The 21008-nt window shown below is 40.0% G+C and overlaps 1 protein-coding gene and 1 long non-coding RNA gene across 3 annotated transcripts in view; one reads left to right on the top strand and one right to left on the bottom strand.

Annotated features, from left to right (window-relative positions):
- The window catches only part of fam110b (family with sequence similarity 110 member B), a 69280-nt gene that overhangs the window by 29454 nt on the left and 18818 nt on the right, over positions 1–21008 (top strand). For both annotated transcript variants that reach the window (XM_052133216.1, XM_052133217.1), the window contains one exon: positions 17871–17961. The gene's annotated coding sequence lies outside the window, so the exon portion shown is untranslated. The remainder of the gene's footprint in view (positions 1–17870; positions 17962–21008) is intronic.
- Positions 1068–1690, bottom strand: LOC127648576 (uncharacterized). The gene is made up of 3 exons (XR_007971183.1): positions 1652–1690; positions 1286–1501; positions 1068–1120 (listed from the first exon to the last, which is right to left on the bottom strand). It is a non-coding gene; the product is annotated as an uncharacterized LOC127648576 (long non-coding RNA).

The following is a 21008-nucleotide window of genomic DNA, read 5'->3' on the forward strand; positions in this document are numbered from 1 at the left end:
TCCAGCTGGCTTTTACGCTGTATTACGTAATACAGGTCACTGTACATTCTGCTGCTTCAGCAGGAGAGTCTCCATTAAATCGAATACATATCTTCTTATCTAAAGCTGAAGTGTGTGATTTCTGAGCCACTAGTTTCACAAAATGGAATTGCAAAAATGATTGTTTTAAAACAGGTTTCCTGAGCACTCTCACTGTCTCATTGGTTGGACAAGCAGATACCCAGATAGCAATAAGTCGGCGGGCTGCCTTCCTAGCTGCGTTCAGGCGCCGCTGGCTATCGCAATTCGCGCAGTATATGCCGGATCGTCGAGACAACGCTTTGACGCCGATCTGCGCGCTTGTGCATGTATGCATATATATATATATAGCATGTATACACATATATCTATATAGCATGCAGTTTATCAGAACAATGATTGATCCAGCTGGACTAATCTCCATTCGGCGCTTAATTTCACATTCAAAGTACAGTGACCGTCATTGAAACAAGATGTTTCTCGAGCTATCTGCCACAGCATATATACAAACATTATATATACATATATATATATATATATATATATATATATATATATATATATATACTATCCATAGACATAACAGTTTTATACTATACGAACTATATGATTCGATCCTAAACCAGCCTACCCTAAACTTAACCATTATAGAAAGCTTTCTACATTTCACATTTCAAAGTACAGTAACTTAGTCATTGATATACAAGATGTTTCCTCATGGGAACTATAAAATATCCCACAAGGTCAAAAATACAGGTATTACTATCCTTATGGGACACTTAGTCCCACACACAGCGACACACACACACACACACACACACACACACACACACACACACACACTAAAGAACATGCAGGTTTCCAAATCAATTTTGGTAAAAAAAAATGTTTTTTTACTTTTTACACATCTACTTAAATATAAAAAAAATATCCAACTTACTTTGAACAATGGTCTTCAGGAACATGTCTCTAAAACATGCTTTATCCCCCTACACCAGTCCAGGTTGTATTGATGGAAAGGTGATTAGAGAAGATACTCTGAAGCATTCCGCCACACGGTTGTCTTTAGGTCCCTCCCACATTTGATTGCCAAAAACCGAAGCTGAAAATACAAAAAAAACATGTTACAAATTACATTTCTCTGAAGCTTCTCATAAATTTAAAATGTGACAGGCTGTGGATTCAGACTGTAGAATATGCAGTGTACGATCTTAATTTTACTTTTTAGATTACCCTATGGCGTTATAAACGAAATCGGCACACTTACAAATCGTTGCTGGAGCTCTTTATCCTGCCTCAAACTGTTGTCAAGCAACACCAAATCTTCCTGGGTGTCTAGGGGGGAGTAACAGATCCCCTGGCAGGGATAACTCTCCAACAGACACATTGGCACTGAAATGTTGCAGCATAGCATTTTGTTGTCCATGCTACGCACAACATCGCCAAACTCCAAGACGTCGCAGCATTAGGGTTTGATCTGCACCTACAGAGGTTCCCAGAATAAAAGAATAAAGTAGTCAGTCCTGGTCCTTCAACTACTAAACTATGACATTTATATCTAGGTCTACTACATGTACAGGTGGCCCCAGTGGGAATTAAACCAACAACCACAGGTGTTGTTTGCAAGTTGTACCCGATTGCCCAGTGCGAGCAAATGTCTTCAACATTGTCCCAGCTTGCTTCACCTGCTCTTGAAGTGAGCCACTGTCACCTGGGAAGTAACAATATATTGATTAGCAATACACTAAATATAATAGTAATATAATCACAATTATCATACCAGTAACTTTCCCTGTAATTTCTATCCACAGTATGTTATGCATGGCATACAAGTTCATAATGAAGAACCCTTATGATAACATCAATTTCATTTTTTTTCTTTGAAGCAGAATATTTGTTTGTAAAAGGGGAGGAAAAAGAAAATAATGAAATATTGGTATACAGATTTTGGTTGATATATCATACTGTACAGTGAAATTTGCTATTGTTGTATCCCTACTCACCTGAAGGACAGATAGATCAGGCAAATCTCCAGTCAGGCCTTTTGTAGAGTGTGTGCTCCTGCATATCCACAGGTATTTTAATTCAAACATGCAACATATTGTAATAAATCTACAATATTCAGCCTTTACCTTACACCCTCGGTTGTTGCTGTACACTTTTATTATATTAAATACTTATTTATATAGCTTGCTCACTGTATAATTAAGATAGCCTAATACTTATAACACAAGATTGCATCTTAAACGAATGACTGAGTTGAAAACTTGAATAAGAACGCATTTTACACAGAGGGGACCAGTTAGGGAAACTTACCTGCCTACAATAACTGTTTTCATTTGATTTGAGTTACATTAAACATGAATAAACTTAGCCGAGTCCCCAGGAACATCAGGAACACCGGGCTAATAAAGTAACAAGCCTGTAACTGCGGTCTTATCAATTCTAGCTTCACCATACACTCAAACTGTGAGGTTTATCTGTTTTCCTCATGGACCTGTAGCACAATGCCCTGACAGTGACTTCACCTGTGCCCTGATCTTTATTAGAAACTGAGAGGAGAGCAAGTTAATATAATTTATATTACAATTATCACAAAAATTAACAAACAGTCTGCTTTAAAACTAAGAAAAAACAAGCTTCTATACTAACCTTACATAAAAAATAAAAAACACGTGGCGAACTAGATTAGCCGCTATCTGCCGGCACACCACATTAGATTAAAATACTTACCCTTGTAGTTGTGCAGATAACTCGATATGTAGAGTTTAAAGCCCTTGTCCCTCTTGCTTGTCGGAGCAGGGGACCAGGCATCAACAATGCGATGAACATCGCTGACGCGTATTTTCGGAAGATTCTGGAGACATCGAATAAAAACAGACATTTTGGGCGACGCGCAAGTAAACCGGAAACAGATATGGCGACAGCGGAACTTCACAGTTCAGTCTTTGTAATGTGTTTTAGCAATACATTTTTAACATTTATAATGCTATTTTTTTATTGCCTTTACAGGGACTTTAACACTTTCATAAACATTTGTACAGGTCATAATTGCAAAACCTGTAAAAGGTAAAATAACGAAAAAAAATCGAGGTTGGAAAAAATGTAGACATAAACAAAATTTCTGCGCAACTGTGAAACCAGAGGATAATTTCGTTTTTTCATTGAGTTTATCCTTCACGTCAAAACAGGGATTTTCATGTTTATGACAGATATCACCATGTTTGCAAATTAATAAAAAAAATTTAAGTATACCCGAGATTTTGGCCATGTTGCAGATGTCTTTCACTGTTCACTGATAGTCAGGCATTCGTGAAAAGTCTAACTTCATCAATTTATTCTGCTAAATTGTTCATACCATGAATTAAATATCTATTTTAAAACCTAATCAGAATCATAAAGATATTTATTGCCAAGTAAGTTTTACTAAAGTAATTATTTTTGGTTTATTGGTGCATGTCTCAAATGCGCAGCAATCAAAGAAATGTAAACAATTTTGAAGTGCATAAAATAATTCAATATATTTTACATATATTACTGTATAATCGCTTCAGAGTTTCAAAGTAATTTAAATGTCATTTCCTAAACCTTACCTTATCATGGAATCAAGAGTCAAGACTCTGTTATAAACCCTAATGGCTTTGGAGCAAAAAATAATAATAGCCAACATGGCTGGTCGATTTTGAGAGTAGAAATCCTTGTATTTCAAAGCTGCTTGCCGCCAGCCGCCATGGTCGATCAGCCCGCGACAACCGCCAGAGAAAATGAAGCGGGCGGCCCGCCAGCGTTCGTGGCGACATATCGCAAGAAATGGGAGTGACGAATTCGGTGGCAAACGTTTCATCCCCGCCAGTGGGACGCACCTATAGCCGACAGCTTAGGGACGGCGGCAAAAAGAAGCCGTGCGGATATTTTTTGCTATCTGGGTAGTCCCACCCCAAACACACACCGCTGCTTGGGCTGATGTGTTGCTGTGTAAATCTGGTCGGAATGCTCAAACAAACAGTCACAATGTTTACATGTTTTGGTAAAATCAACCTACAAATGGATGGCTTAATTATAGTTATCTTCACATATTAACCAGGGATAGGAGAATACTTTTAAGTACTTAACCATCGAAGAAATTACACACTTTTAGAGCTATTTTTCACTACTGAATTTACCTTTAGTCCTCAGTGTATTGACAACATATGAAAAAATGTCTTTTTATTATAGCTGTGTGCTGAGGAGAGCCCTTTAGGTGAGTTTCCTGTAGAAAGGATCATGCTGTAGTCCTTGCCCTTGGCCTGTGCGTGAGAGATGAATTCGACCAGCTGAGTCTTGACAAACCATTTAAAGATCGTGAGGCAGCAGACAGGCACTGCAGCGCTCCTTACTCAGCACAATCTCCTCTCTACTCCTACCTCCCCTACCTCTGCTTCCGTGCTGATTCTTCCTCATACTCCCATTTGTCCACTCTAATAACAACAAGACTGCACGTCCTCCCTCTCCATCCAACATAAACAGTTGCTCACCTCTTTGTGTTAATCAAATTCCTCAGCAGCCATACTGTTAAGTTCACGTGTCAGTCTACTAACACGGTATACCGATAAGGGTTTGAAGGGTTTTGATTTGCTTCTTGTTGAGGAGTACAAAGGAAATCCAATGAGGGCTACTTAATGACATTCATTAGTTGATGCTAGCAGGGTTTCTATCCATATATTTTGTGCAAATTTTGGGATATTGCTTAAAATACGATGGATGACAACAAGATGCTAAATCTTTTTTAAAATGCACATAAAAAACATTTAAGCTAATTTGATATGGATACATTTTCATTCTGTAAGAAGACGTGCATAAACTACAATATTAACTGATTACGTTAGCCAGTATTATGGCTGAATAATTTCCCAGATGCAAAGCATCTGCAGCAGATTGCTACCACACCACAAGTAATTTTTCTTCCTCAGTGGCTTCCTCAGTGACTTGACTTACATTTCCATTACTATTTTGCATGACAGTTTTGTTCTCTTGAATACATGGTATGGAAACGCACTTTTATTCACAAATTGTTTGTGCGAAATTCAGATTTTTCTTTATTGGAAACCTGACTAATAATGTGTTCTGATTTTTATGAGGTATTCAGATTTCTCATTAGGGTTTTACAGAAATTTTAAAGGAGATTTTACAGGAGATGTAACTTTAAAAAAATAAATATATTCTTCCCTTTTTCTCCCCAATTTGGAATGCGCAATTCCCATTGCAGACTAAGTCCTCGTGGTGGTGTAGTGACTCGCCTCAATCCGAGTGGTGGAGGACGAATCTCAATTGCCTCCTCGTCTTAGACCGTCAATCCGTGCATCTTCTCACGTGGCTTGTTGAGCGCATTATTGCGGAGATATAGTGTGTGGAGGCTTCACGCCAGTGTCTACGGCATCCACGCACAACTACCCACGCGCCCCAACGAGAGCGAACCACATTACAACAACCACGACATGTGTGTTACCCCATGTGACTCTACCTTCTCTAGCTACCGGGCCAATTTGGTTGCTTCGGAGACCTGGCTGGAGTCACTCAGCATGCCCTGGATTTGAATTCATGACTCCAGGGGTGGTAGTCAGCATCTTTACTCACTGAACTACCCAGGCCCCCGGAGATGTTACTTTTTATAAGATATCTGAATACCGTTAAGTTTGAACTTTAAAGTAAAAGTACAATTATTATTATTATTTACTCACTCTCACATTATTATAAACCCATATTACTTACTTTTGTGCAAAACAAAGGCTTCTTAAGACTGGGGATATATATCATAGTTATGTAGACTACTTTTATGGTGCTTTTATGTCCATTTTGGAGCTTGACAGCCCCTTGTCACTGTATGCCAGGCATATTCAATTGTTGGCCCGAGGTTGTCAGTTGTCTTGTGGGCTGTTTACACCGAACACGTTTTGTGTCTGTTCATGCTGTTTTTCCAATGTAAACTTGCACTAGATTGATTTTTAGATGATTTTTAGACGATTTTATTGATATGCTTCAAATGATGGATGGGGAAGATTAAAGAACTAAAATCATGGACGTCTGACAAGCATGAGTTTGTTGAAACAAAAGTTATATTCATTTAATTTGGTCAAGTTACATTTGAAAAGTCAAACGTTTAAATTATTGCATCTATAATAAACTTCACTGTTATTGTTCAATGCAATTTTTAATATCATTGAGGTCTCTCCTGACCTCTCTCTGTAATTGACCAATTTTGTCTCAAGTTACCTGTATTTTTTGTATGTATGATGTATGGGCAGCATGTGGCTCAGTGGGGGTAGCACTGTTGCCTCACAGCAAGAAGGTCTCAGTTTGCATGTTCTCCACGTGTTTGTGTGCGGTTTCCCCGGTTGACGTGCAGGTCAACTGAATTGGGAACTCTAAATTGCCCATAGGTGAGAGTGAGAGTGAAAGTGTAAATGCATATGTCTGTGTGTGAGCCCTGTGATGGACTTGACATCTGTCCAGGGTGTTTTTCTGCCTTTGGCCCAATAGGCTGTTATAGGCTCCAGCACTACCCGTGAGCCTACATAGGACAGCAGCTACAGAAGATGGATGGAACACAGATGTTTTATTTAGTGAACAAATATTATAGGCCTACACTACACAACATCTGTAGATAGAAGCTTATTGATAACAAAATATCCTGGCTTGGCCCATGTGCCCTGAAGATATTTTCCATCATTTTCCATTGTTGATTAATCATGCAGTATGCCTTTGTTGTTGGAAATTAGCAGGATGAACATTCTTCCTAACTCCTTTGAGTTCCACGGAAGAAAAAGTCATACAGGTCTGGAATGACGTGTAGGGTGAATAAGTGATGAAAGAATTTTAAATGTTTGACTGACTGTTCCTGTGAATATGAAGTCTGAAAAGCTGGGCTAAGCTTAGTATTATATACTATTTGGTGAGCTTGCTCCGAATACTAACCTACTCTTTTTTAGAGTGTACTAGCTAATGTTAGAATCATGACACTGAGAGTCAATGAGTGCATTAACATGCACATTCTTAATGCTTAATAAGCCGACAACACGCGCGGTCATGTAAACGCAATAAACAGTGTTTCTTTATCGGCGTAAAGACCTTATGAGCTTATGAATAACCCAGTCGGCACTGGTAGATTTTTGCCCATTACACCGATTTCACGTGCCATGTAAACACCTTAATCAGTGTTCTTACCGGCTCATCCAATATGCTCACGTTTTGAACGCATGCCTCTTCACGCTTTGACATCTAAAGTAGAGAATAACGAGATTATTTCAAATGTCATGTAAATGCAAATTTATTGCTTTGTCAGATTTTTTAAATAAGCTGATTGTAACAATTAAAGGATGGGCAAGGAGGAGGCAGGAACTGGCTGAATAGTCAACATAAAGTTTCATGTGAAACTCAAAACACAAAACAAACATAAACAACTGCTCCTTTCCATCTCTCGGATGGCAGCAGTTCCTCTGGCTCTCAGCGGCCAGCAGCGACCCCTCCGTCCCCAGGCAGATGGCCTGCTCCCCTGGCGGATGGCAGCAGTGAGGACTCCGTGACAGCGCATCCCCCCTCCCTCCTGGGTTTCAGTAAATATAAAGTTTAATGGTAAAACGCAACTTAAAACAAACATGAACACACACACAACAAGTGGCGCCTTCGGCTTTCCCGACCCCACCCTCCTCATCGTCACACTGATTTTAGAGAGTAATCAGCATATTAGTGTTCATGTAAACGGGCTCAGTGTGTTTTGCATCGCTCTCTATATGAGCTCTCATTAAGCCGCTGTGGGTTCCGACCCACCGCCTGGCCTCTTTCTCAAAGCAGAGCTGCTATGGAAGGATGTTTTAGTGAAAAGACATTGCTTGTTTCCATCTCCTAACATACTAACAGACCTATTCATTTCCCTCCTCAATGGAGGCCAGCCTCTCCCAAGCTGCCCTTGTTGGTAAACAAAAGTGTCTGTGCATGAAGCCGGCACACCTCCAACCTGTTTGGCCTCAATAGGCCCAGTTTCCTCAAACTGAACCTCTCTCAATGAGGAATGTTCCTTTTAGTGGTCTAGGACTTTCTTGCTTTCCAGTAGTAGAGCTTGAGTTAAAGAGAGGCCAAATAAATTTGTAGTATTTCGTTTTTTCCCCAACTGTCAAATGTCCTGAGAGAAGCAGGGCAAGGTTCTTTATGAATTGTTGAAGTGGCTCCTTTTATATTTTTCCCTCTACCTTTGGAATGGCCTTTTTGTTTCTTTGTTGAAGTCACAACAGCCACTGCTGGGTAAGGAAAATTAGAACAAGAATGGGAGTTGTTCCAAGGTTGTCTGACTCTGTGTGGCCCTCTGGTCCATTCTCAGACATTGACTTTAGTGAAAGATTTTCTCTGAAGTTCTTTGTCTCTGTTTTGCCTTCTTTACTCATTAAATGGACAGTTTACCCAAAAATAAAAATTCTTTCATCATTTACTCACCTTGTTGTTGTTCTGGTCATTTGTACCAGAGTTTAGAAAACAACTTCAAACACCTGAACCAAACTCTAAAACTGGAGCTTTGAGAGAGAAGCACTGATTCTGTCTGTGATTGTTTTGCAGACTCATGACTTGGAGAAAGGCATGATGGGAGTGTCATTAAAGATAAGTAGCAGCCAAGGTGAAGAGTTTGTGTGTTTGTGTTTGTGTGTGTGTGTGTGTGTGTGTGTGTGTGTGTGTGTGTGTGTGTGTGTAGAGAGAGAGAGAGAGAGAGAGAGAGAGAGAGAGAGACCGTCAGAAACTCAACATAAATTGCTCTGCGATCAGTAGAATAATGGAATTCTTGCATCTTGCTGATGACGGTTCTTTGATGGCTAATAATTTAGCTTTCACTGATGTCTACAGATTGACTTCTTTGAGGGATGTTCCAACAATCATTTGCTAGATAATGTTTTCATGTTTCACACTGTTTCATTGTCTTTGTTCTTTAGTTTCATGCTGATAAGCTATGATATGAGCACTGCACTAAGTTAAGTTGACACTGTTGGTTTTAGATTTTTGGAACTGACTCACCCACAGGCTGTTGTATGTGATTCATGACTCGAGATTCAGTTGAAATGACAATGCAGCCTTTGGTGTTTGCTCACAGATAAATGAAGCTGTGAAAGTCGACGGTTCGCTCTGTGAAGAGCGTCATCTGAATGGAATATGAAATTCTCAAAAGTGAGGTCTGTCCCTATGCCTGGGTCGCTGTAACATCTCAACTCTGCTCTCAGTGGGACTTTTAGTAATTCATGCCATCATATTAAAATGTTCTATACCATGTCTACCCATTAACATATTAACATAACTTCTATACTATGTGTGGCAGTGAATGAGTGGCTTTAAGTTTTTTATTTAAATGTGATGTAGCTAAAGAAGAAGCTTTAATTAGTTGTTAATATTAATGGTATTTTATATGAATTAATTAAATATATAGAACAAATTCTGTGTATACAACTTTAAGTATTTTTCCAGTCATCTGTTCTGATAAAATCTGAAATGATCTCATCATGTTGTAACATGTTGCTGAGGGCTGATCTTATTTTCAAATATTTCTTCATAAAAAGTGCTAAAAGAATAGTTAACGGAAACATTAAGAAGAATCAGAATTGTTAAATTCCATTCAATTCCTATTCTTGCTCTTGTCCGCACATTCAACTTAAATAGGAGAAAGTAGCCTATTCTAACCAGGGCTGTTAATCGATTGAAATATTTAATCAAATTAATTGCATGATGGGCCAATTAATTAATAGCATATCAATATTTACTAAGAAACACCCACAAATAAAGGTAATTTAGAAATACAAAATGTAATTAATTATACATATAATAAACAGTATATTAAATAATAGGGATGCCCCAATACCCCACTCATGCACTTGTACTCATGCTCATAAAATTGCTCCAATACAAAAAAACGATACCATCGGACATGTCATTGTCATTCTGCAAACATGCAACACACAAAATAAAATGAAGTTATGTTCTAGCGTGATGATTATCAAGATATCTCCTAGATGAGATTTAATGAGATAAAAAATATAGTTTGCATGTGCTGTGTGCTTTAAAGTGAATGCCGACACTGGCTGCTCATAACTTTCAAGGCCAATTCACACTGCCCCAGCAAATGCCAACAGACACCAACACTTCAAACATTCTAAAGTTGGCTGTTATATTTAGAATGTTGTGAAACATAACTGTTGTGTTCACACTGATCCAACAAACACCAACAAACTTGGGTGTCATTGTTCACCTTTGAAAAAGATGATTGGCAATAAAGAGGTTATGGATGAAGCCATAAATATTATGCACTATTAATATTATTGATTAATAGGGATGTCCCGATCAGCTTTTTTGGCCCCTGATCTCGATCTGATATTTAAATATCAAATATCTGCCGATACCGAGTCCCGATCTGATACTTGTATTTGCCTAGATAATAGAGGTGCAGACTGTTTTTTTGTTAAGTAAACAAAGTAACTAAAAGATGTCTTCAACTTAATGCATTTAACTTAGTACAGCTAGCATTTTTATAAACTCACATATAAAATCAACTTCTACTTAGAATGGTGTAATAGCTTATTTTAACAAAAATAAATCCAAATGAGTTCTGTATGGATGAATAGAAATCTTACATAAACTTACAAATTATGTAAACAGTTTGACTTGAATAGTTACAACAAAAAAACTATTCTATAAAAAGGAATTCAAAGTTTTGCAATTCCACTTAAAAGTGGTGTAATAGCTTGAACAGCCCGAAGTTCAACAATAATGAAACCGTTATTAATAGTTCTGTTGTCAATATCAAAATGCCATTGTGACATACGGACAACCAGTAAAAACCATGAAAGCATCACACACCGCAGAGATACATTCAAAAATAAGAAAAATATATTCATAACATGCTCTAAAACTGCTCCAGTGAGATATCATTAATATTTACGGTCTGTTTACTGTCTTTGAGTTTTGCTGTAACACCAATCACTAATTATTAAGCAAATGAAGACGCGGTGTTGTTATTGAAGGTTAAACAGTTATATTTATTATTAATGGTATTTTGACCAACATTAATCTGATTTAAATTGGGATGAGTGACTGATGATGAGATATTGAGAGCACCTGAAGAATGCATGTCTTTGACACAGAGAACGCTCATGTTAAAGAGAGTAAAGCTAAAAGCGCTCATGATTGCTCAAACGGTCTCTATCACTCAACACAACGTATGATTGTCACAACTCACATCATGTATCATGTATTTGCATGTTTATTTGTTGTTTAATTTGTTTTTAAACCTGTTAGCAGCCTCTTTATCCTCTTCCTGTTCACTTTGCAACGAATCCGAATAACTACCGTAACGACTCTTGAAAATGGGCAAATTAATATTCATACACATGTAATACTTAAATTTTAACAAAAACAAACCAGCATATTCATTTCAATTACATCATGTCTGAAAGTTTAAATTCGTGAATTCATAGAATTGCCAACAACTCACCTTCCATAGGCCATTCTGTCATACTTCATGGGCTGAGATAGCACTCATTAATTAGAGGAGCAGTGTATTTGTGCTGCAAAAAAGATCGGCCCTAAATCTAGGCACGATTGCCGATCACGGGTTTAAGACGAATATCCGATCGATCGGGACATATCTATTAATTAAACACGTTTAGCATGTAGAGACATTAGGCTGTAAGCAAGTAAACACACATACGTTGTAAAAACGTTTTGTATTTGCTGGGGACTTATTCATTCTGTTGGAGGAAAAATATTTTACACATGAGATTATGTCCATAAAAATGTCTGGAAAGTTGTTGGGGCAGTGTGAATTTACCTTTAGAGGCCCTTGGCTCATACACCGAAAACATCATGGTTAATGTTGTAACCTCCATTCCCTGATGGAGGGAACGAGACGTTGTGTTGAATGTAGTGACACAAGGGGTCTTTCTTGAGAGCCTCGTGTACCTCTGGACTTGAGAAAAGGCCAATGAGAAATTGGCAGACAGAATTTGCATTTCCTGCCCCCGGACATACAGGTATAAAGGGAAGTGGGCATGCGTCTGTCAGTCAGGTTTTTGCACTGAGGAGCCGAGAATAAGGTACGGCCAATCAGAGTGGTAGGTCTAGTGCCGTGGCAAAGGGAACACAACACCTGGTTCCCTCCATCAGGGAATGGAGGTTACAACAGTAACCGTGACATTCCCCTTCTGTCGCTCACTCGAATTTGTGTCAAATGTAGTGACACAAGGGGTCAAATTTCAAAGAGCCATGCACTAGACCATGTTACGTGAACTGCTGACACAGGTGCAAGCAGGCAGCTGAGTGCTAGAAGGAACTGTATCACCACACGTAACCCTCCCCAATTCCCCCTGAAAAAGGTTTCATATACAGACCATAGCTTCCTAGCACCCCTAAGGGGGGAACAGGAGCTAAATGACCATCATGGGAGCAAGCCAGCCAGCCACAGCCTTCTCTCTTATCTTAATGCTATGAAATGTGTCAGGGAAGGCAATCTTTCAGGGGAAAAAGACCCTGCGGAGACCACATCCTGCCCAGACTAGGGGGAGGTGATATGTGGCAAATACACCACGTGGGTTGTTAAGCCACACATGGGAGTGGCGTGGTGGCAGGTCCTACCTTATGAGGGAGGAGCTCTACAAACACCGTGATCAGGGGCAGAGGGACTGCCCAAGGGAGACGCTGTTCCGCCGACAGGGGGACCATACCACAGAGTTGCCTGAAGAGGGAACTAAGCCTGTGGAGCCCTACACCAGTACAGATGCCTTGTGGCTCATAGTGGGTCTGGTCGTGAATTCCTCCGCTGAACTCCCAGGCCAGAAGGCTAGGGAGGAAGAATATCCAGGAAGCGAGAGCTTAGTGGCTAACCTGGGAGAAAGAGCGCACTGGATCAACTTGGTGAAGGGCGCTAGGTGCAAGTGGAACACCCGGTCAGCTGTTCCGTATTACCAAGTTCTACCGGCTCGGACCTGACAAAACACGGGACGAGATTGACAGAGGTGTTGGGTGTTGCCCAGCCTGCTGCTCCGCAGATGTCTGCTAGGAAGGTGCCGTTGGCCAGTGCCCACGAGAATGCCACACTTCTCGTCGAGTGTGCTCGAACCCGCAAGGGGGCGGGCACGGCCTGGGTCTGGTAGGCCAGAGAGATAGCATCAACGACCCAGTGAGTTAACCTCTGTTTGGCAATGAGAAGTCTGGGTCTACCTCCTCCCGGGGCAGCGCTTGCAGGTTATCAACCTGATGCCTGAAGGGGGTTATAGGAACCTTGGGCACGTAGCCCGGTCGTGGTCTTAGGATGATGTGAGTATCTACCAGACCGAATTCCAGACAAGTGTTGCTGACAGAGAACGCTTGCAGGTCCCCAACCATCTTGATGGAAGCGAGCGGGCAGTGGGAATTGTCCTGGGAGGCAAAGAGGTCTATCTGCGCCATGCCGAACCGGTCCCAAATCAGCTGGACCACCTGGGGGTGGAGCCTCCACCCTCCGCCGGGCGAAAGCACATCCACAGTGGTGTTGAGGTTGCTGGGAATATGAGTGGCGTGCAGCGCTAACTCCAAAGGAGGAGATGGCGAGTGAGTCGTGACATATGACGAGCGCGCATGCCGCCTTGGCAATTTATGTACGCTACTATCGCGGTGCGGTCTGAACGGATCAAGACGTGCTTGTCCCGGATCAGTGGGAGAAACCTCCGCAGGGCAAGGAATACAGCAAGCAACTCTAGGCAGTTGATGTGCCAATGCAGCGGGGGCCCTGTCCAGGAGCCAGCAGCTGTGTGCCCATTGCACACGGCACCCCAACCCAGTTGAGAGGCATCTCTGGTGACCACAACACGTCTGGACACCTGCTGTAAGGGTACTCCAGTCCGCAGAAAACAGAGGTCTGTCCAAGGGTTGAAAGTCTGACGGGAGGAAGGGGTGATTAACTCGGGACTCATTGGCATTTTTTCAAGTTCAGAGGTATGCAAGGCTCTCAAGAAAGAACCCTTGTGTCACTACATTCGACACAACGTCGAGTTAGTGACAGAAGTGGAACACCATGAGCATTGTGCACTCATTTTGTATCAGATGACAGTGAGCAGATTTAATTAAATAGCAGCCTTATGTGGCTTAATAATAACATTAGGGGTGCATTCCATTCAGAAGTGATCCTCCCTATGCCCTATTCCGTTCAAAGGCTTTGTGAGAGCTTGGAAAAGTGTGGGGTTCAAAAAACTTTCATTAAACTTTGATTACTAGTTTTTAGTGCCTCTAGTCATAAGTGCTGTGTTTTTAAGATGATATGTCAAGTTATGCATAGTTTGAACCTTTGAAAAACATTCATAACCATCTCTTAAGCCCTGCATTCATTCTCCAGCTGTCTTTGAGAGTAAAAACGTATCTGTGGAAGGATGTATGATGCCTACTCATTGGTTTGACAAGGCGAGTCAAGTAGGTATAGCTGCAGACCGGAGATATGAAGGTGAAGATACTACAGAAGGGCATGTGGTTACTCCAAAAGAGGATTGCACCAACTACAAAAAGGGGTGTCACTTCCAGTCCTGGTTAGGGTTAGGGAAAAGGTTAGGTTATGGTGCTCTGGCTCCGTATATCTTTGCTGGCAGTTTGAAGTTCCTGCTCCTTTTTGGAGCTCTGCCTGCAGCTATATCCTTCTCAGGCATGTTGCCTGTACAGCTGGTGAATTGACTGCCCCCTACTTTATTAAGGTGGTACATCAAGCTTGAATTGCTCCGATGGTAGGAACATTCCTTATTATGGAATTTACGTACAGGCAGGGGCATATAAATATTTTTAAATATAATTGCACAAAATTAACGTATTAAGTCGACAGCCCTAATTTTAACACTGAATAAATTACACACTTCACCTTTAAATAACATAAAAGAAAAGCAGAGACTAAAGGAGAGGATCATGAACTTAAAGTGGTGTCATGTCTTTGTCTCAAGTAAATAAAGGTTAAGCTGTACAGAGGTGTAGTCAGTCCAGAGGCTCTGGATCAAGCAATATCAACAAGACCATGCCTTGCCATACTTCAAGGTCCGAATCTCATCGAAGAATAGACATAATGCTGGATTTAGGGCAGCTGTAATGATGTACTTACATTAGGTATGAGGTGAATCTTATCACACACTGCCAGTGGAGTTCTTGTATTGTGGTCTTTCTGTAAGACACACACTCCTGTCAAAGGCCTGGACATGGGCCAGTGATGGTATGGCTGGTGTGAACAGGATTCAAGGGGAGGCAGATCCTCTGTCTCACAAGATATATAGATAGACCTAGATTAATTGGTTATCCTCTAATTGTTTCTCTAAGCTTCGCAATGTACAGTTGATGGATTCGTAAGTGCCTTTCGCCTTTGCTCAAAGTACATGCAATGTAAGGAGGAACCAGATGACTGCAGATGTTGGGTTTGCACCACCATATCATTTAATAAAATGAATATAGCCCTTTGTTGGGTAGAGTTTCCCAACCTGAGGGTAGCGACCGAACTCTTAAAGGTTGCAAAGCCTACTTATGGCACTTTTCCACTGCACATTACGGTTCGACTCGACTCAACTCTGCTCGCTTTACTTTTCTGAGCGTGTTTTTTTTCATTGCAGTTTAGTGCCACCTCAACGTGGGTGGGATTATAGGCTGATCATCATAGTTGCACTGCCTCTACTGCCGTGACATCAACTTAAATGTGACATAAACATTACTGTCAATAAATAGTAACACGACCGCTAGCTGTTAGCTACTAGCTTATTGTGCTGCATAAAGCAGGTGTTGCATGGTGATTTTACACAAGTGTAACAGTTAAATTGGCCTGGTTGTTTTAGAAGCATGCTTTCCAGGAGCTGGTCAAATAAATAAAGTGAAGCTTTCAAGCAGAAAATAAAGTTAACGTAACAAAACGTACCATCCTCCATCGTGGACTCCAACAACGCCGTGGCTGAGTCCAGGGCACTCTCCCTCTCATTGCGCGCTGGTGTATTGGCATATATTGCATCCATTTGGTCGAACCACTTCCACTTTCTTCTGTTTGAACCACTCCAGCCGTTGTGGTCCTTTATGGTTCTGTGGTCACATTTACATATTTGTAACTTTTCCCTACACTGTTGGTTGGTCCGGTGGTAGCCGTGTGCGGCCAACAACTGAGACACTTCCTGAAAGACTTTTTCGTTTTGTGTCGTCTCATTCTTCGCTAACAATAGGAACGTCTGCACCTCGTTTATTGACCACGGCATGGTTTTGCACACAGCCATTTCTTTTTACAATTCGAAAGTTGCGTGGACAAATGATACTGCTATCGCTTTTGCTAACTTTAAAACTAGCGTGTTGATGTCCCGTGTTGCAAATCCAAAAATGCTGGTAGTGACGATTCTCTCTGACCAATCAGTGATCTGCAGGGTTTTGACGTCACATTTAGTATCGGCTTGCCTCACTTGGAACCTCGACCGAGGTGGTACTAAAAAAGTATCAGGCACTATCCACAGTGGAAAACCCCCCAAATGTGAGCAGAGACGGGTGGAGCTGTACCATGTAGTGGAAAAGCCACATTAGGTTTAGAAGTTATAATGATTTCACACATAGCCACAATCAAGTTTAAACACAGGGAAGTTTTTTCTAGTTGAGTGAAATAAGTTACTTGTTAACTGAAGCAATATGTTCCATTCAAAATTCATCACAAGGACATCTTTGGTTGATGTGTTGCATCTTAATGTTTTTTACATGAAGTATGATGGTGAAAACCACCATTCTAGATGGTTCTAATGATGACCATTTAAGTGAAATTGAGAGAATATGCCTTTTTGAACTTCATTGCTGTGTTTTACTGTAATAGTTCAGTAAAAGATGTGGAAAAGGGCAAGAAAATGTGCCGTTAATAAAAGGAGTCTTAATTTTGCAGTAAGGTTTTGTTCTTGCTATAACTCTGACTGATGTGATAACATTATTATTGTGCCATTTAAGGTGCTGCATCTCATTTGAGTCCTCTGTTAAACCCCTGCTTTGCACGAGAACTCCATGAGTTTTCTCATTCCTAAGATGTTCATGTAGGGAGGAACTTCCCCATGAACTGACAAACTGTAACCCTGTGGGTCTGCAAAGCTCCAACATCTGCTGCTTTCTGTAGTGTCATGATTCAGTAACACAGCAAAAGGGAATGAACACAGTGAACTCGACACACAACAATCATCATTCACTCTCTGCATTTATGCGCTCCACTGTGAATGCCCAGACAATCAAATGACTTGCATCAGTGCTTTGCTGCACTAAGAAACCAGACATTTCGCAAATAAATTCTGAAGCTCTTGGATTTTTCTTTTCTTGTGATCGCTATTTTAATCAAGCTATACAGAACTAATGCTATTTATTGTGATTTGTGATTTTAATTTATTTAGTTTTATGTTTTGCATAGCAGTCATACAGGTCTGGAATGACATGTGGGGTGAATAAGTGATAAAATAATTTTAAATGTTTGGCTAACTGTTCCTGTGAATATGAAGTCCGAAAAGCTGGGCTAAGCTTTGTATTATATACTATTTGGTGAGCTTGCTCAGAATACCTACTCTTCTTTAGAGTGTACGAGCTAATGTTATAATGCCTTTGGAGATTTACTGTCCAAAATAAAAAAAACCTAGCCTACTATTTCTACTAGCTTTGGTTCAGGTTTACGCATGTTTAGCCACGTTCCATACCATTACGTTTTGCATAAACTAACAATTCTCTTATCTCAAGTGCTTTGCTAAGAAAGCAATTAGGAATAATGTACATCAATGATTTCACTGATGTTTTCATTTGATTAAGCATTTCTGTGTGTGATTGCAGCATCTTACGTTATGTTTTCTCCTGTCTAGGTGTCACCCCCACTGATAACCTGCAGCAGTTGGAGGAAAAAGGAAGCTCAGATACCAGCTTGGAGCCTGTCAAAACCTGAGCCAAACACAGGTTGGTTATTAATTTGCTATTTAGCAAATGCTTTTCCATCCAGTGTAACTTGCGTATATTAAATCAGCAGATGCTTTTGTCCAAAGGGACTTATAGTACATGCAAGGTTTCATTGCATTCCCCTGTGCTGGTAGTGTAGTGTTTGTATGTGTGTTTTAGCAGATGTACTTTTCCTGCAGAGAGGGGTTAAATAAATTAGTTTACAGCAAAATAAGTGTTTCCCTTGTAATTTTCTATTAAGCTTAAGGGGTGTACTAGCCAACATGTTCGCTTTGATCATTCCCAAACCCGCACATCCCCCAGAAGTGCACATCTGAGGAAAGATAGCGATGGAGTCGAGGTGTTCCAGCCTTGCTAAGAAGCCATTAAAATGTAATTACATGATATTGTGTAGTTCAGGGCACCAACTTGTCTGTCTGTGTGCCTTGTGACAGTGGGTGGGGTGTGTCCATGTCACGCCAATGTTGCGCGCATGTCGCCCATGCCTAAATCCGCCACTGATCATTCACTATTCCATGAGCGATCAAAGACCTTATGCTTTGGGATGATGAGGCATGAGCAAGTTCATGAGTTATGAGATTTATCCCATGAGCTTTACTACATTTTAAACTAGGTCACATCATGGCACTCGAGGAACCTCTGTCTGCTCTAATTCTCCATACATCTGTTTATACCAGCTAGATAAACATTGCTCTCAGCGATTAATTCACAGATTTGGTAAGATGTAATTGAGTACTGCACCACCATCAAAAACAAAACCTTCCTAAATCATTTACATCCTTTCAGTTCTATATTCTCTCAGTATCCCTTTTGTACTTTGATGGTGATGCCCAATCTGTCCAGCAGACTCCATCATATCATTGTTTTTTAAACAGATTTTCAGTTGCATAACTTTAATTTGAAAATCAAATCATATTAGTTGCTTCTTAGTTGCTTTCTCAACCCAACTGGTAGTGCATGGCCAATGTCAAGGTCATGAGTTATATTCTAAAATACACGTAGCGATAAAACGCATACCTTAAAATATTCTGTAAGTCACTTTGGATAATAGTGTCTGTCAAATGCGTATATTATATAACATGTATTGTAAATACATATACTGCCCACTCTGAGCCAAAGAAGACATGGTTGTGCATGATTTTGATGGCTTCCTCAAAATAGATGCACTGTTGCTACCTATACTTGCCAGGTAGCCATGTACAAAGTGCAAAATGTCCTTCTCTTGGTTTGGATGTTAGAATTGTGCCTTTTAATAGACTGGCTATTTACCCTTAGGGTTTATTTTCAGACACTATCCTCCATTCATAACCTTTTGAAAGCTCAGAGGACCTTTGATTTACAGCAGAGGCATTGAGATCCAAAATATACTTCAAAAAGCATTAATCTTTTCAGTGCCAGTGTTGCAAATAAATGTAAAGTGTTTAAGACAAATATGTTTCTGTTAGGTATGGTCCTTTTTAGAGTAATTTTGTAGTTGAGAATAATCGATTTCTCTTAAATTAAAATTTAAGTTGTCTCTTAAAAGACAACATTACCAAGAATGGTTTCAAAATAATAGTTCTACAAACTATACTTTTCTTTTGGGAAAAAAAGTAAATTAATAATATACATTAATAAAAAAAAAATAAAATAAAATAAAAAATATTCAAAAGTGAAAAACATTTGCACTTACCCCGAGCTTAGAAACATAGAAACCAATACTGATGTCATTAGGGTAATGCACATATATAAACTCCGAGTCTACTGTACATAAAGGCAATCGCATTTCTTTAATTTCACACTCTATTATTCAGAAAAACAAGTGGTGAAAATTGGCTCTTCCCATGTTAATAGGTGTAACGCACATACGCACATACACACATACTGGTCTGATAAACTTCAGAGTTTCTCGTAATGCTTAAGAGTTTCTTTCCAACATAAAAGAAGATCCTCGTCATTAGGCTTTGTTTTCAGATAGTGCAACTCAATCAGCTCTCTAGCTCCCACTGTCGTCAATCAGTATATCTTGAACACGAATACGATTAAGTGCTCCCACATTAAAACAGCATGTATTAATCAACAACATCGCTGTATAAATAACACTGTCGTGTATTGTCGTTGTAGATATTCAAATGTACAGTGTTATTATGAAAAATAAATGACATAAAGAAATAAAAAAAAGAAGGTATTTTTAACCTTCTTCTAAAAATCTAATGTTTAAAAGAATGATTCCCTTTCATAGTCATTATGGATGAAAGGCATTTTGTGATTGAGACAACCATCATATCTTCTTCTTTTATCCAACACCAACAACATGGGACAGTATTCAATGCTGCTCATGACAGGCAAATGCGCAAAAAGAAAAATACATTTGAGTACTTTTTTAATAGGTGACTAGCTGGTGCAGAACGAGTACTCAATTAGTTGATTACTCCTGCACATCCCTAGTTTCTGTCTGGAACTTTGGCAGGAGAAATGTCAGATGGCGAAAAATTCCAAACTAGACATGATGCCAGAAACAGATTTGTGATTGACATCTTCCAACATAAGATTGACATCTTCCAACATAAGAGTCCTTGATTTTTGTAAATACTGCCCCCTTTCTGTTTGAGACCAAACTGTGAATTCGGCAACATTAGGTTGAAAGTTTTGCTGCTGAAATCTGTCTGTGCTTACCAAAATTTGAATCAATGCCTCCAGTGGTCGAAGCTTTTAATGTTGTTGAATGTATGGGCACATGTGAGCTCCAGTTTGGATCAAATGTCCATAGAGTGGTTCCAAAACGAGTTGTATTTTTGTTGTAATTGATGCATTACATTCAACAGGAATGCATATTTAATAGGGCTGCACGATATTGGAAAAAACTGACATTGTGTCACGGTTTCGTGTTGTCCGCACCATGATTCGTGTCGTCCGCACCAGGTTTCATGTTGTCCGCACCATGTTTCGTGTCGTCTGCACCGTGTTTTCGCTTTTGCCGATCACGTTCCGTGTCACGATCCTTTGTTGTCTGTACCGTGTTTTCTGTTTCACTCATCACCGCCGTCTCTGTGTTATTGTCCGCACCT

The sequence above is a fragment of the Xyrauchen texanus genome, chromosome 9 (assembly GCF_025860055.1).
Source record: "Xyrauchen texanus isolate HMW12.3.18 chromosome 9, RBS_HiC_50CHRs, whole genome shotgun sequence".
In the NCBI taxonomy this organism is placed as follows: domain Eukaryota; kingdom Metazoa; phylum Chordata; class Actinopteri; order Cypriniformes; family Catostomidae; genus Xyrauchen; species Xyrauchen texanus.